The 17819-nt window shown below is 40.3% G+C and overlaps 1 protein-coding gene across 4 annotated transcripts in view; it reads right to left on the bottom strand.

Moving 5' to 3' along the window:
- The window catches only part of FGGY (FGGY carbohydrate kinase domain containing), a 388228-nt gene that overhangs the window by 249608 nt on the left and 120801 nt on the right, over positions 1-17819 (bottom strand). The window lies entirely within an intron of this gene.

Here is a 17819-nt window from a genome sequence, read left to right as displayed (position 1 = left end):
CTGGATCTAAATGTTCCTCCTCTGAACTTCTAGAACATGCAACATACCTTCTACCACAGCCCTTAAAATGCTGTATAATTAACTCCTTTACATATCTTCCCAATAGTGCTACTGCTTTCCATGCTTATCTTTTATCGATAGCAAACCTTAGAAAATGAAATCTGATGCTATCAATCCCTGATTAACACTTTTCAATTGTTCCTCATTGCCTTCAGGAAAAAATCCAATCCTTAGCAGGGCTTAAAACACCCTTAGTGATATGACTATGCCGACCACCAGACTACTATCTTGCTGTTCCCACCCTTGCTTTCTCCATTCCACAAAACTGAATTATTTGAAGTTTCCCATAGCAGGCCTTGATTTCTCACTCCCTGTGCATCTTTGCTTCATTCTGCCTAGAATGTTCTTCACTGTTATGTATTTGCTAGTTAGCCTTCATGACTCAGCTCAGATCATCCCTTTTCATGAGGCCCCAGTGGAGGGCAAGCTGAGTCCAAAGCCCCTTCTCTAAGCTTCAATCTGGACATAGTCCTAACAGTGACCATAGTAACTGTCTCTGCCCATTGGCTTCCCTAGCTCTCCCATTAACTCTAGCTACTCCTTCAGAGCAAAATCAGCCCTGCTCAGCTCTGTCTCCAGTACTAAGTCTACATTCAGCCACAATGAATACCGAGTAAACGGCAGCACTAACAAATGAATATGGTTTGTCCACCTCGCCTGTGGTTTATCACTCATCAGGTAAATGATAAACCTGGGAGGCTCACAGTTTTAAAGATAAACCTATCTCATAGAGTCAAGGTGCATCTCCTTCAATCACTCACACTGATTCACTCACCCACTCAAATATTTAGTATTCAGTTACTATGATTCTGGCACCAGGTGATGCCCTGGGGAACCAGTGGTATGCCAGAGACTTGGTCCTCTGCTCACATAGAAGTTGACAGTTAAACTGGGGGAGACATAGCTTGATCAATGGCATCTAAAATCACATACTAACAATAATGTTCTAAAGGAGGTAGAGAGACGAGTGAAAACCTTTAGCAGGGGAATCGGATATAACGTGGTGGGAGGAAAGGGGAGTAAGTATCAAGCAAGAGAGGCTCCACAGAGGTGACATTTTGTGAGACCTAAATTTCTTCTGAAATCAAACAAATGTTATGGATCATTACTGATTTTTTTTTCAGATCATGTAGATGGCAGAGCACACTGAGCTGAGCTAAGCCAAACAGATATACTGAGGGAATGTTAGCACCAATAGAAATGCAATACACATGTGCTAAATCCTTCACCTTACTTTAGATACATTTTTTTTTTCTTTTTGAGGCATAAAGAAGGTAGTCACCTGTATAGCATATCCTGAAGAATACAAAATAGGCTAATTCCTCCTGGCACGATGCCTGGAATTCCAACTTTTTGGAAGCTCAGAGAGCTCAGTGCAAAGAACAATGCTATGGAACAGAAGATGGTGTAGACAGATTATTTCTAATGATCCAACTACACAGAACAACCCTTCACTCTCCAAATGCCCCATTCATTTGCAGAATTCTATGCCTCTGTTCTGACTGTTCCTTCTGTCTTAACTGCTTATTGTTCCTTCCACTCATTCTTGTCTACTTGGCAAACTCCAAGTCATCCAGATGGTCCGGTTGCAATGGCACCTCCCCGCTACCTCCAAGCTAAACTCACGGCTCTCTCTTTTGCGGCAGCATTCTAACTTGAAAATACTACATTCTAGTTCTTAAGAGCAGAGGCAGGTTGAGTTCATGCCCCAAGTCTTTGACCCTCCACATATCTGCATCTCTTGCCGTGTAATTTGCCATGCTGCCCTACCCCCTCCCACCCCCAAACTGTGGACATGATCTCCCTTCCCACCTCTATATTTTGGATTCTGTCACATGACTGGATTTGGCCAAAAATGTAAGGCAGAAGGACAGCATTCTGGGTTCAAGTCTAAGCGTCAAGAGGCATTCTGCATTTCTGCTTGCTCTCTTGCACCTCTGGCACAGCCTTGAGAAAATCAGGTAGGGCCAGCCCAATGGTGGGAGGAGGAGGAGAAGAGATAGGTGGAGCAGAGCAATGACCACCAAGCCCAACCTGGATCCCACATCCCCTCCCAGGCAGTCAAGACCTGATGCAGTGAGTTCAGCTAAGACTAGAAGACTCACCCAGCAGACCACAGCCTAAATGAGCTACCCCTGAGCCAAATACATGATTATTATGTTAAACTACTGAGCACTGGTTGTGGTTGGTAATGGTCAATAGTTAACTCAACATTTTATAGTACAACTAAGTTATTCCAAGTAGATTCCCCCCACCCCAAGAGGGCAAGGAGAGGGATGGCTCAGTCCTCACAGCAAGTTAGAATGGGGGGCCAGAGAGCCTGCTTTGAGGGAAAATGACTGAGCCCAGGAGGCAGGGAATTTACAGGTGCAGATGCCTAGGGCAACTTCATCCCTCATCAGGATTACTCAAACACTATGAGGGTCCATTTCATGCGGATCTCTTTAAATCAACTCCTGGGCAATATAAATGTGTAAAAGCAGCAGAATTGGCAAAATGCAGAGAGTACACTTGAGGCCACAGGTTCTCCAGAAATCTCCAGGACAGAGAGAGCATAGGATTTTATCTCAGTGAGCACAGACAAGGTACCAGTAGCAGAACAAAAGGTTTGCCTCCCCCCTGAGGCCTCTATTAAGACCAGTTTTCTGTCATTCCCTGAGGTGTTTGTGAGCAGCTTGCAACTCCCAGAATAACTCTTCATCATCAGGCAAGCTGACCTACCAGCCCACTGGGGATGGAGGATGTACTTTGTAGGATTACAATTGCAGGTAGGGGACTGCGAAAGACTGGAGCGACACTAGCAGGCTGAGCTGTTTCACAGATGGGCAGCCAGGGAGGAGTGCTGTCCCCAGGGAGAAGGGGCCACTGGCTGTTTGTTCTCTGGAGCCAGACTGCCAGGGCAGAAACTGCTAGGCCTTCACTGCTCTCAGATCTGTTAATGCCGAAGAGACTATAACATCCTAGGTGCAAGTCGAAAGAACAGCGATCAATAAGCAGGGAGAACCAAAATAATATCTAAGTTAGGGGTCCAGTTCGTGTGAGAGCAGGTCCAAGAGAACATGTATAGGAGGCAGGTCTCTCTGAAGAGAGGATGGTGAAACCACAGGAACTGAGCATCACTAAGGGAAGCAGTGAGAGCTCAGAAGGAGGCGAGAAAGACTTTCTGAATGAGAACCACTGATTTTCAATTTTCAATTTAAAAGTTTCTGCAGAACTAAAAAAATCATTGGCACTGCTGAAATTCAAATTAATGATCTGGAAGACCAAGTGAACAACATATCATACTTCCCAGAGCAAACATGAAGAGAGAAATGATGAGAGAACAAAGAGGCGTGGAGAGCAGATCCAGCAATGTAACATGAGAATAACTGGAATTCCAGAAGGGATTTTTTTTTTTTAAGAGAAAAGGAAAAATTAAAAATATACACACATCCAAAAAAAGATGAAAGAGATGCTATAATTAAATGAATACAGTACTAGATTTTTTTAAAAATATACTGAGCTGAAGCAAGATTTAAGCTTGCAGATTAAAACTCTCATTAAGTCCAGGAAGTGAATCCAGGAAATACTTGAATTTCAAGCGTAAACAGAAAATTATACAAGCTTCCAGACAGAAAGAAATAAGTTACTTGCAAAGGCAAGAGATTCAGACTAGCTGAGGAATTCTCATCTATACCTCTGGAATGTAGAAGACAGTGGAACAATGTACAGACTATTAAGAAAAATGATCCAAGAATCCTATGCCCAGACAAAATATTATTCAGCTCTCAGGGCAAAAGAAAACATTTTCAACATGCGAGGCTTCAAAAAGCAAACTTCCCATATACATGCTCTGAGGACAATACTTGAGAATGAACATAACCAAAAAAACAAGTGATTCATGTAAGGGAAATCAAAGACTAGAGGAGCCAGCGGCGGTGAGCGCTGATGTTCACTCTCTCTCTCCATATGTGTGCGTGTGCACACGTACATGATGTACACGTGTACATGTGTGCTCAAACATGTGCACATACATACACGTATACTTAAATCTACATAGATGATGATAAATAATGTAAGCAGGGATTTGTAATATTAAGTTTTCCTGAAACACCTCCCTGCTATATTTAGAAGGAAAAATCTAGTAATGGTCCAGAAGTGAAAATACTGTGAGCAAAACCTCAGAGTCAGAAACTAAAGAAGGGGTACACAGGAGAAGTATGCAGATGTGTGCGTATGTATGTTTGGGCAGAATGTTAAGTTTAGTGTATGGAATGAGAAGGTAATTTCTAACAGAAACAAAAACCTTAGTAGAATTCTCAAAATAACAAGGAATAAAAAAAGAATAAAGAGAAAGTTAAGAAGTCAGTCAAACCAAACTAAACCAATCAAAAGGAAAAGAGGGAAACATAATATAAATAGAAAATAAAAATACACAGAAAGAATAAAGTCACTTATTTCAGTTATGACAACAAACGTTAATGGGCTGAATTCCACAAGTGGTTAAAAGATAACAGCAATCACACTGGGGTTAAAATTGAGTTCTATCTTGTTTACAACATAGATTTTTTTAATGTGATAAAAAGGTTTTTTATAAAAAGATCAACAAAGAGGTGCACCTGGGTGGTGCAGATGGTAAGTGCCCGACTCTTGGTTTAGGATCAGGTTCTGATCTCAGGGTCATGAAATTGAGCCCCCCATTGGGCTCTGTGCTCAGCACGGAGTCTGCTTGGAATTCTCTCTCCTTCTGCCCTTCCCCCACATTCCCCCCCTCTAAAATAAGTAAATAAATCTTTTAAAAAAGTCAACAAAAAATAAATACAATTTTTTAATATGACAATTTAAATACCAAAGTAGAATACAAGATTAAAAATATTAGCCAAGACTAAGAGGGGCATTCCATAATGACAAAATACTCAATCCAAGAGTATTACTGTTCATTGAATTTTATGAATGAACATAATGTGAAATATATAAAACAAGAGCTCCCAGAAATTAAAAAAAAAAAAAAAGCCACTTGAAAAGAGAATTTATTTGAAGATTTTGCTGTACTTTCAGAATTTAAGAAATGGGTAAACCAAAATAATAATAATATTACTATTGAGGAATTAAAGGACTCAAATACAATCAATAAATTCAATGCTGTATGTTCACATAGGGGGAGAGAGAAAGATAACATTTTATAATACAAGCAGAGACTAAATAGGCAAAATGGTATTTTACAGAGAAATTTTGAGTTTAAAAGTTTTTATTAGAAATAAAAAAGTCTGAAAATCAATAACCTAAGCAGACAACTTAAGAAATTATAAAAAACTAAAATAGATTAAATTGAAAAAAAAAGATCAAAAGGAGTAGTAAAGATAAAAGCATATGAAAGATATAACATAATAAGATAAAATTTAAGTAATCAAGAGAGCCAAAAAAGACAAGACAATACAAACAAACAAAAAAACCTTTGGTAAAATTGAGGAAGGAAAAAATAACAAATATCATGAATGAAAATGGGGGACATAACTACAGAAAAAGCCGACATTAATAGAAAAAAGAGATTAAGTAAATAACATTATGCTTGTACATTTCAAAATTTAGATGAAACAGGAAATTGACTAAAAAGACAGAACTTACCAAACTGACTCAAGAAAACATAAAAAACCTTAATAAACTTATTACCATTAAAAAAATAAGCCAACAGTTAAAAATTATCCTTCAAATAAAATTTCAAGCCCAAATGGTTGTACCAGAAAGTTGTAACAAATGTTCAAGGAACAAAGCATTCCACGTTATTTCAGAGATTAGAAGAAGAAGAAATGCTCCCAAAGTTATTTATGAAGCTAGGATAACTATATTATAAAACCAAACAAAGACAGTATAAGAAATGAAAATCAGAGGCCACTCTTACATTACTGAATTGGGGGCATAAAAATTCTAAGCAAGGCATGACCAAATTTTATATAAAAATGGGAAAATAGTACATAATGAACAACATTCCAAAACATTTTAATAATTAAAGATCTATGAATGTATTTTGCCACAGTATTTTATTAAAGGAGAGAAAAATGATCAACTCACATTGAAGAAAGAAAAGTATTTGATGAAGTTAAAGGCCACATCAAGATAGAAACTCTTATTGAAGTAGCAACAAGAGAAGCTTCTGCTTCTAACCATGATGGACTAATAAGAGACTGGATTTTACCTCCCCACCCCCACCTTAAGAAATTGGAAAAGCAGGAAAAAAAAAAAATGACACAACTGCTCTCAGACCTTGAACAACAGGCAGCACAGAACTGTGATCCCTAAGAGAAGGAATCAAATGCGTGAGCCCTAACATCACTCTGGCTTTCTGCCAGGAAGCCCATACCTGACCACAAAGCAGAAAGAAGGATGCCAAGGAAAACAGGTCAGGTTCACAAAATTGGGAAGACAAAAATGAGAATTCAAGGAATTTGAGGTGGCTGGAAGCTGTGATGGCAAAGAAGAGGTAGCTATGCAGAAAGAGGGTCTTGAAAAGCTGCACAGGAGTCCCACGGAATCTAACTACAAAGATGCAGATATGGACATGGACACTCCAAGAGGTCTGGTTGAAGGCTATGAGCTGAGACATTCTCAGGGCTCACAAAGACCTAAGAGTGCAAATCATCTCAGTGACTAAAATTAGAGTGGAACGTCCTCATTGATCACTTGGGACATTCGGGGAGACCCCCAAAGAATGCCTTAGAAGTGTAACTGAACCTTCCTGTGTAAAGGTTACAATAAACAAAGTTTTGAATGAACATTCCAAAAAATAAAACAAAGCCAAGTACATTAACAGCCTACCAGAAAAAGTAGCTCAACAGTCATTAAAAAAAAAGACAACAAAACCCAGACGCTGGACAACATAAAATTAACAGTCAGCATCCAATAAAAAATACTGGAAGAAACAATGGCCAATTTTTTTTTAATTTGATAAAAGCTATCAACCCACAGAGCCATGCTCACTGGAACCAAAGCAAGATAAACACAAAGAAAACCATATCAAGACACATTATATAATCAAATTATTATAAAAAAAAAGTTGACAATCTTAAAAGTAGTCAAAGGAAAGACATATAATAGAGGAACAGTCCAACAAGGTCAGCAGACTTTCTACCCGAAATAATGCAACCCAGAAGAAAGTGGAGTGACATCTTTAAAGTACTGAAAAGTTTTAAAAAGAAAAAAATCAAACTAGAATTCTACATTCAGAAAAAAAGATCTTCAAGCAATTAGTATGAAATAGAGTCTTTTTCAAACAAATAAAAACTGGGAGAATTCATTTCCAAGAAACTTGCATTGCAGGACATGTTAAAGGCATTTCTTTAGGGAGGAGGAAGAGGACACTGAATAGAAATATGAATTGATATAAAGTAATGAAAAAGTATCAGAATCAGTAAATATGTGGGTAGATACAAGCAGCGGGTTTTCATTTTTAAGTTTCTTTAAAAGAGAATTGACTTTAAGGGGCGCCTGGGTGGCTCAGTTGTTAAGCGTCTGCCTTCGGCTCAGATCATGATCCCAGGGTCCTGGGATCGAGCCCCACATCAGGCTCCCTGCTCGGCGGGAAGCCTGCTTCTCCCTCTCCCACTCCCCCTGCTTGTACTCCCTCTCTCGCTGTGTCTCTCTCTGTCAAATAAATAAATAAAATCTTAAAAAAAAAAAAAAAAGAGAATTGACTTTAAGTTTCATCTTTAAAAGATAATTTAGGAAAAAAAAAAAACCAATGTACTGCAGGGCTTATAACATATGTACAAACAAAACGTGACTATAATAGCACAAATGATAGAAAGATATGAAAGATATTATATGTGATGGGGTGTAAAATTATTTTAAGGTAAACTGTGATAACTTAAAGATGCGTATTATAAATCCTAGAGGAACCAGTAAAAAAAAAAAAAAGGAGATAAAATCAATAAACCACTTTGGGGGATAAAATGGAATACTAAAAACATTTCAGTAATCTGGAAGAAGGCAAGAAAAGGGAAGAGATTACATAGAATACACAGAACAAATAAAAGGCAAATGGCAAGATGGCAGATTAAAACCTAGTCTAAAAATTCCAATGAAAAGGCAAAAATTGTTAGGATGGATTAAAAAATAAAAAATGAAATCCAACTCCATGCTATCTGTAAGAAACTTATTTAAATATACGGATGCAAGATAGGTTCAAGAGTGAGAGAAAAAGATACACCAGGCACATACTAATAATAAATAAGTACATGTGGCTATATGAATATCAGAAAGTAAACTTCAGAACAAGAAATATTACCAGGGAAAAAAGAGGTGCATAATGATAAAAGGGTCAATTCATCAAGACAACCTGTGGGTTCAAGAAGAAATCGTAGTTTGTTAGAATGGCAACTTAAACTCAACTACACTTTGATTTCTTTCTTCTTTGTTTTAGCTCAGAACTAACAAGCAATGCGAGACTGTACATGACATCAAGGATTCATGACAGTTTAACTGGATGTGACCACCTAAGGTCACCCTTGGTTTTTTTTTTTTTTTACACAGGTTTGCCTAAAATACATCAGTCTCAGTGGCCCATGTTGATTAAAAGGTCTGACAGGGTGGAGGGGTCCAGAACTGTGGGCTTGCTCTCTTTTTATAGTATTTCAGATAAGAGCCTGTTTGAGTGGGGAAGGTCAGGAGGTACTAAAGCATCTACCTCCTTCTAATAAAAGAATGTTACTTTGTTTCATTTCCTGATGCTCCATCCAGTCTTTTGGGAATTTCAGCACCTCTGGTCTGGCCATGACCTCCCACAGCAGGGACCGTCCGTATCTGCCTTATTCGTCATGCCATTCCCCAGGACCAGACACAGTGCCTCTCTGGCCCAAAGTTTTGAAAGCTCAATCCATGTTTATTAAGTAAATTAATGAGAACCGTAGGATGTCAGTTATACGAGGAAACTTTCAGGTTCCTAATCACTTTTTTAATTGTTTCCATTATAAGGCCCTGAGCAAGCTCTAGAAGAGAGAAGGCTAGATTCTTGATTCCTGGAGTGACCAAGAGCAACTGCAGAACACTGCGTCCCCTGCACAAACCACCCACCTTAATGGAACAAGGAGAGCTTTTTGAAAACGTGTTTTGTCTACCTTACATACCTCCCGTCACCTACGTCCCCAGACACAAACACATGCTGAATCTCTAATACATCTTCTTTTCTTTCGAAAAAAGCAAAAAACAAAAAGAGCCTTCCAGTTAAAGATGCAGGATTGGCAATACACGTTGACCTCTGCTCACTTTAAAGATTCCAATAAGATGGCAGTATAAGAAAGGCAAAAATCCACAATGACAAAGATAACAGGAAAGATGATAGCAGCAGAGATTTGAAAGGCAGAAAACACAGATGGATCAGTTGTAAGGCCCTTGGTAGACTTCGAAAGAAAAAACCTAAGTAGCGGGGTGAAAAGTCCAGAAGCACAGTGATTTCCTTGCAAAGGCACCAGGTTACTTCAGAAAGTGGGAATACAGGTGGGGCTAAAAACGGCAAGATGGCTGAAAGCTTTGTAGGAAGTGAGTAGATCCTCATGTGCCCTCACGATGAGCAACCAGGGTACTCCTCTCCTGCATCGTGAGAGACAACAAAGGTTCGCCTGAGACTGAGTAGGGTAACAAGACCCAGCTACAAGTAGGAGCATCGTGACAAGAACAGAGCGATAAAGTAAGGAAATGCCTCTTTGCAAGTCAGCCCTGAAGATCCTTCCCCCAACTCAACTCCTGGAGCTCTGGCTGCCAGGTTTATAGCCCAAAGACTCATTTTTGGGGAATCTAAGCAGACAAAAGGAAAAGACCGAAGGCCAGTTGGGAGGGCAATCTGAGAGATAAGCCATTCTAGTCTTGGGAGGATTAAAATGGCAATAAAATCCATTTTTGATGATGAATAGTAGTAACTGAGAATTATCATCACCATCATCATCATCCTAATAAAAAACATCAATTCAGAAAATATTTCCTGTAGACCCACTGTGTTTATATCAGAGTTTTTCCAGCCAGGGAGGAGCCCCACAACTCTGAGAGAAACAAAGGGAAAGTGTCACCAGGATTCCCGTCACAGTCCTGAGACCATGAAGAAGTCTTAGCAGGAACAAGAACTTTTGACTTTCCTGCTTTTACCCAGAGCAAGGCACACATCAAAAGCACACGTCTGCTGAGTTCCAGAGGTCTGATCATTATCATGCCTTTCTCAACAAGATTTTATAAAAATGAAGTCGGCACTGCTGCATTATTTATATGCAGTTCACTGTATTGACATTGCCAGGCCCCCACTTCCAAGGGAAGCCTTTTGTTCTCTGCTTGGGTAAGGCAGAACCTGGAGAGTCTCAATCGAACAAGCTGGTGAATAACAGAATAATTAGAGCCCGAGAGTGGGGATAAATTACCCAACTATTCCCGGCTGCAGCCTTCAGTACATCCCAGGCCTGTGGTGGCTCTGTTTTTCCAAGCCATACAACAGACTGAATCACCAGTTCTGAAGATAGAGCTCAGGGGGAGATATGACTGGGGCTAGATTGCCACTTGTATCAACAAAGACACCAAGACGGCCTTATTTCTGAAGAAATACCCCTGTACCAATCAGAGCCGCTTCTTCGAAAGAGCTGTCAGATTTCAGGCTTGGTACTATTGGCTCTGCACTTCATCAAGCCTTGCTGACAGGTCTGTGACAGACCGAAATAATATATGCAATGATGCAACGCAGGGCAATATTAAATTGCCTTTTCAGTGAGACCTGCCGATAACATGGTTTGAACATGGCTGTGACAATATGGGGAGCATGAAAGAAGTGAATAAATAATCAAGTTCAGGGAGTTTTCCCATGACCCCAAGGAAAAAGAGATCTAAGAGTCAGAAAACAAAAGATCCTCAAGTCACTGCCAAAACATTATAAGCTTTTGGGGAAGCCCCTGGACTCATGGACTTGCATTTATCTCCTAAAAAATAAGGATGATAATGATTAGAAGCAAAATGAGAGGTGGGGGAGTAAAAGGGGAAGGGAAGGAACCTAGGGACAGGTCATAAGTCCCCGCCACAGACCATGCACTATGCCAGTACTTTTATGTAGGTTATTTGCAAGTGTTCCCACGACAAAATGGTAAGGACGCTATCAGTATCTCCATTCAACAGAGAAGGAAACTGAGGCTCACGAAGGTTGGGTAACTCATTTGAGGTCATACATTACGAAAGAGCAAGGCAGAAGTTTAAACCCTGGTCTGATGGATTAAAAGTCTACACTGGTCCAATATGTGCTTTTTCAGGCCCATTCATGAATATTTACAAATCAATTAGAGCATGTGAAAGAGTGTAAAATATTTGAGATATTTGATTTCTCTGTGTCTATCTTGTCTGTTACCTCCTTTTCTTAATGAAGGAAAAATATAATAATAAAAACAGATGAAGAAACACAGAGATCTAGGGGGTAAATAAGTAGCTGCCTTAGGTTTCCCATGAAGATGTTCTGCTAAAACTTAAGATGTTCAAGAGATGCACACCATAGTCCAGGACACAAGGACAAGAGTGAGATGCTCCCTCAAGGGGCAAAAAGGAACACTGCTTTCGAGAGTTCAAGCTGTGAGGCCAACTCACAATGAGTTGGAGTAGAAATACGTAAAATTAGCATGAAAAGACGGCAGTGGCTTCTAGGACTCAGGGTTCACAGTGAGCAGACCGAAGGCATTCAGAGGGCGAAAGAAAGGATTTGCCAATCAGACGGATGGTTAGTCTGCATGGAGCAGAGGGGGCAAGAAGCCAGGCAAGTGTCCATGGGGACAGGGAACAGACGTGAGGTTTTCAAAACTTTCAAGATATCCTGTCTCTAAGAAAAGGAAGGAAAGGCAAGGAACTGGAAAATGAAACGGAAAAGAAAAAGAAACAAAGAGAAAAACAGCCTCAAAACTAGTTTCTAGAGGGATGAACAGGCAGAGCACAGAGGATTTTTAGCAATGAAACCGTATGATACTATAATGGTGGATACATGTCATACGTTCGTCCAAACTCATCGAGTGTCCAACACCAAGAATGAACAGTAATGTAAGCCATGGGGGGCGCCTAGGTGGCTCAGTGGGTTAAGCGTCTGCCTTTGGCTCAGATCATGATCTCCAGGTCCTGGGATCTAGCCTTGAATTGGGCTTCCCGCTCAGTAGGGAGTCTGCTTCTCTCTCTCTCTCTCTCTCCCTCTGCCCCTCCCTACAGCTCATTCTCTCTCTCAGTAATAAATAAATAAAATCTCTCTCAATAATAAATAATCTCCAAAAAAAAAAAAAGTAATGTAAGCCATGGGCTTTAAGTGATGATGATGTGTCAACGTAGGTTCATCACTTGTAGTGACTGCACCACTCTGGTGGAAAATGTGGATGGGGGGTAGGCTGTGCATGTGTGGGAGCAGGGGGAGTATGGGAAATCTCTGTACCTTCCAATCAATTGTGCTGTGAACCTAAAACTGCTCTAAAAAATTAAAGTGTATTAAAAAACAACCAACCAACCAACCTCACTTCTCAAATGTCCTTCAAGGATCAAGATCCAGAAACTGGCAGAAACAGTGCGTCTGCTCTTCAGGAAGATGCAATCAGGTTTGCTATTAATGTCAAGAACATGGTGATTTTGTAACTTAGCCATCTAAGCCACTCAGAGTAAATATCATCCCTTGAGGCCAACGGATTCACAGTCTCTCAGGGGCAGAAGAGCCCCTAAGATCAGCTGCTGACATGGGTAGAGCTGGCATTTGACCCCGAACAGTTAGCTTTAGAGCTCAGGTCCTTAACTACTATACACACTGCCTCCAGGAACATGCCCCTTGTGTGATAGGGGCATTTCACAGATAAGAGGGACACCAAGACAAGGAGGGCAATATTAGATACTCCTTAGGAGGAGTAGCTTGAGCTGTGAGTCCCGAAATATGGGGAGGAACTCATCAGGTAGACAGAGGGTATAGAGACCTTTCGGGTACAGTGTATATAGCAAAGTATTCAATTCAAGAATGATCCTGCCTCTGGAAGGAGATAGAATAGCTGACTGCTAAGGACTCTTCCAGGCTCCTGATTTTACTGCTGATATGAGGAAGAAACTACTGAGCCTGTACAAGCGACACGTTCTGGGTCAGACATGGTGATGCCATCACATTCACTAGTGAGTGAGAGATCCTCCCTGTACTTCATTTTCTTCATCTATTAAGGCAAGCAATAGTACCAGATAAATGGGACTAGATAAATAGTAATTTGCCTCATAAACTCAATAAAATGGAGTTAATCTACATAAAGCATGTAGCACAGTCCCTGGTACACAGCACACGCCCAACAAAAGGTGGTAATTTTTCTTCTTGTTTTCATCAAAGTGAGCATCCTCCTCATCGTCATTTCATAGCCTCGTCTGAGAAAGAAAATATCAATGAAAGAAATATTCAAATGAAAAATCGCTTTGATGCAGTGCTAAGAACACTACAAATAAGATGGGTCTTCAGCTCTAACTTCATGAGCATTATCTGACCTAAATGAACTTAATGACATAAACCACCCAGCTCAGCCCTGCTCAACTCAACATAAAACTGAGTTTTATATATTTAAATTCTTGGTTTATATCTTGAACTTACATGCCAATACTGGGCCCAAACTGGGCCCCCTCCTCAAAGTTAAGAGCAAAGCCACTCAGAACACTCTACCCATTCATGGAGTGGTTCATTATTCCCCAAACATATTTTTGCCAGCACTGAGCGTGGCGCCACAGAGATATAGAGGTGAGGAGTAGATCTCTTCCCTTGAGTAGTGCCAAGGATAGAAGGCAAAGACAGACATGCAGGGGGAAATGCAAAAACTAATTTAAGAAGGGTCTTCATACAAGTATACACAATGGTCTAGGGGAGCACAGAAGGCTAGAGAAACTGACTCTGTGGAGGTTCTAGAAACATCGCTGAAATACCAGAGACAAATGAAAACCTGCCTAAGATGTGTATCCTAGGGATCCCAGGGTAAAGAGTATGAGGGCATCCCTGGTTTGCCTCTTCTCTGGCTGAAACACACCTGCAGCTTCCAGGATGGGAATGCCCACTCTCACTTCTGTGCTTGGTCACGCCTGAAACACCTTCACCTTACTTAGCCCTGGTAAATCTTAATCATCTTCAGAACCATCCTTCGGGAATTCGTCCAACGGTGTGGACGACTATGTTTCCAGTGTTCCCCGCTGTGGCACCTACTGCATTTTAATGCTGGCTCAACTGTCCTCTCTCCCACCCTGGACCGTAAACCAGAAGGATGGTACTTTCTGCATCCTCGGCTTCTGAGGAAGGCTGACACATTAGAAGATGCTTAATAAATGTCTGCTGACTCGACACCTGTCACTGATGTCCTCTTTAACCTACTACTGCATACAAATATACCCATTTTATTCTTGCTGAGGAAGTCTGCTTTGAGCATTGCACTGGAGCTCTTCCATGGCAAATCAGTCTGTAATGCTGAGATTTTAAATACTTAAAAACAAACAAAACAACCAACAAACAAAAGGAACCAAAGGCTTCTGTTCAAGTGTCAACCAATATCCTTGCTAAACTAAAAAAAGGAAGTTGCCTGTTTGCTATCCTTAATAACCAGCTTCAATGAAGGAGCTTGAGGGCTTTCTTATTTGGGAAATCATACAGAAAGGTAAGAGTGCACTCGGAGTGTACCATGATCTTTTTTTTTATCTCCAAGAGAATTATCATGTGTTTTTCTAATTGAGAAAGACTTATTTATAAACCAGATCTGAAAAAAAAAAAAATGGCCTAAATTTACTCTATTTCCCTTGTGCATCATTTCTGTTTCTTTTGAACCCTGCACAGCAGTTTATGACAAATAAATCATGTCTTATAAATTAAGCAACTGGAGAAACTGAAATGGGAATGGTTGATGGCAGGCTTAAAAAGACACCCCCATATATAACTTGGGTCATAGTATTGCAGTCACCCACCAATGGGGCTGGTTCGACTGATTTTAACAGTGTGAGATGTATTTCCAAGTACACCTGAAATCAATGATCACTTACTAATCATACCTAGCCTGTTTTTTTGTTTTTTTTTTAAGCAAAAGTCCAATAAATTAACAAAGTAGCATTCCAATAGTTTGGAAATGGAGAGAAAAAGAAGAATGTCAGATGCAAGGGAGAATTACACCAGGGGAAGAGAAGGATATGGAATGATGGAATAACCATCTTTAGGAAGGGAAATATTTTCAGTTGAAAGCAGCTGTTTTTCATTTCTATGAAAGCAATGAGCATAAATTTCAGAAAGGGAGGATTCAGATTAACAGAGGGAAAGCTGCCTAACTTACAGGGCCAGGAGACATTGAGGAGTTGGAATGAGAAGATGATGGTCTTCCTCAAAGGGCTCTTTGAGAAAGAAGAGCCCCCATCAGCCTCAGCTGACCAGGGAATTGTCTGGACTGAAGAGAAGAAACTGCATTACATAGATGACTTCTGCTGTTTTTATCATTATTAGTGTTACGATTCTGGTTCGAAGATTCTGTGGTTCACTTCATTTACTGTAAAGCCAATCTCTTTGATTGCCACAAAAGAACAATACTGAAGAACAGCATTTCTGAGAATTTCGAATTCATGAAGACAGTCGTGCCAAATTTATGGCCTTATTTAAATAAAAGCACACAGGTTTCCTTTTAAATTTCAATTTAATAAAATATATTGAGTGGCTATGAAGTGCAAATTCTGTGCAAGGTGTCAGGAGCATGGAGATAAAACATGAGTCCTGATCCTCAGTCCACTGGAGAAAAAACGAGCCCATCAATTACTGTGATGGAAGCACCAATGGAGTAAAAAGAACAGAAAGACAACATGTAGTACGGCTGTCAAGCGCTGGACAAAATTTAAGGAAGAAGTAGATTATGAGGTGGGTATTAAAAATTCATAAAATGGTATATGTTATAAACCTTAAGACAAAGACACAGACATATGAATACGTGAATCATGCCTGGGAACAGGCAACGTCCTTGTTTAATCTGAACAAAGGTAGGTGTTGGGAGATTAAAAATAAAAAACTTGAAAGTTGGCTTGAGTCATGTAAGTGACCCACTATGTAAACCTCCAAATGTGAGGCAAGAGATATTTATTATCCCTGAAGTAAAATAAATTCATTTCCTAATTATTTCCCCCTCAGCTGGATTAAATCAGGCCAAATTTATTAGAGTATTATTTTTTAACAGAAATCCTAATATTGGAAAGTCACAATTAGGCAATTAACTGAGAGCTGCCAAACACATATAAAACCTTTGGCTTCCCATCCACTGTAATGGATCCATAAGGGACCAATATGGATTTGATTGCCTAGTAGAAGAACAGCTAATGAGATGGACTTGGCACTCTGAGTAAGGGTTTAAAAATGTTATCACAATAGATACCTGATTCCGAAAAATCTTTCCAAACCAGAAGGAGAGCAACACCGATGCCAGCCATTGTTTAAAAATCTATGACATGCCTAAACCTTAGAGTCAGCTATGTCAACAGAATTTGTAGAGCATTCTGGGTTGTCCAATGAAATAAAGGAGTAAGTTCCCAACTGGTACTTAGCTCTCAAATAAACAGAATGTTTTAGGGTGCTCTGTTAATATTATGGAAAAGGCAAAGGCTTTGGAAATTGGCGGGCATAGATTTAAATCCCTGCTTTGCCCCTGGCTATGTAATTAGGTCTGGGTAAGTCTCTGAATTTCTGCATTTTTTTCTCCCATCTAAGATGGAGGTAAGGACACGAGCCTAAAACCTTGTTGTGAGGAATAGATATACTGTAAAACAAAACAAAACAAAAAAACCTGGCACGGGGAATGCCTGGGTGGCTCAGCTGGTTAAGCGTCTGCCTTCAGCTCGGGTCATGATCCCAGGTCCTGGGATGGAGCCCCACATCGGGCTCCCTGCTCAGTGGGGAACCTATTCCTCTCTCTCCCTCAGCCTGCAGCTCCCCCTGCTCATGATCTCTCTCTCACTCTCTTTTTCAAACAAATAAATAAAATATTAAAAAAACAAAATAAAACAAAACCCTAGCACAGCAACTGACCCATGTAGGCCCTCAATAAACAGTATCTATTATTAGCAGCACTCATATTTGTTCACCTACAACTTACCACATTTAAACACTCACACACATACACAGACACAGGTACTACTGAAATCTGTGCATCAAACTGAACAGAAAATCTCCACATTAATTAGTCTCTTCCGAAACCCCAAGATCGCTCCCTGACCAATACAGAGACCACGTGGAAAGGGCAGGCTTTACACCACGACACGAATCTCTGGTCAGCTTATCAATTGGCTCAGATTCCCTCCAAAGAGGCATTCAGTTCCCCTGAGCCTCATACCACTCTGGATTGAGAAAGGGTCTGAAATATTCACGTCTTCAGTGGAATTTCTGTCAAAACTACCAACTAGAACGTCTTAGGTGAAATCCCTACCTTCACCCCCGTCCATTGGAGCAATCACTGACACAGGCACACGTGTACATGGACGTTTTCTCCAGAGGGAGCCGCCTACTGACAGGTTTACAACACCAGCATCAAGTTCTATCAACCACTTCCCCAGCTAAGCAGTCACCAGACCCAACACTGAGGAAGTAGGATGCAGGGCAAATGTATTCTCAGCCTCGACACGTAATAGGTACCTGAAATTTCTTTTCTGTTTATAGGTGTCTGCCTTGAAAATTTTTGCCAATAAAAAGTAAAAATAACTTTAAAGGACTTAACGGCAGGTAAGTGTCTAATGCTGACCCTGGTGAAAGTCAGTCTGAATGCCTGTTCACAGTC

This window comes from Neomonachus schauinslandi, chromosome 4 (assembly GCF_002201575.2).
Source record: "Neomonachus schauinslandi chromosome 4, ASM220157v2, whole genome shotgun sequence".
Classification (NCBI taxonomy): Eukaryota; Metazoa; Chordata; class Mammalia; order Carnivora; family Phocidae; genus Neomonachus; species Neomonachus schauinslandi.
The sequence above is the reverse complement of the archived record's forward strand: the minus strand, read 5'-3'. Positions and strand labels throughout refer to the sequence as shown.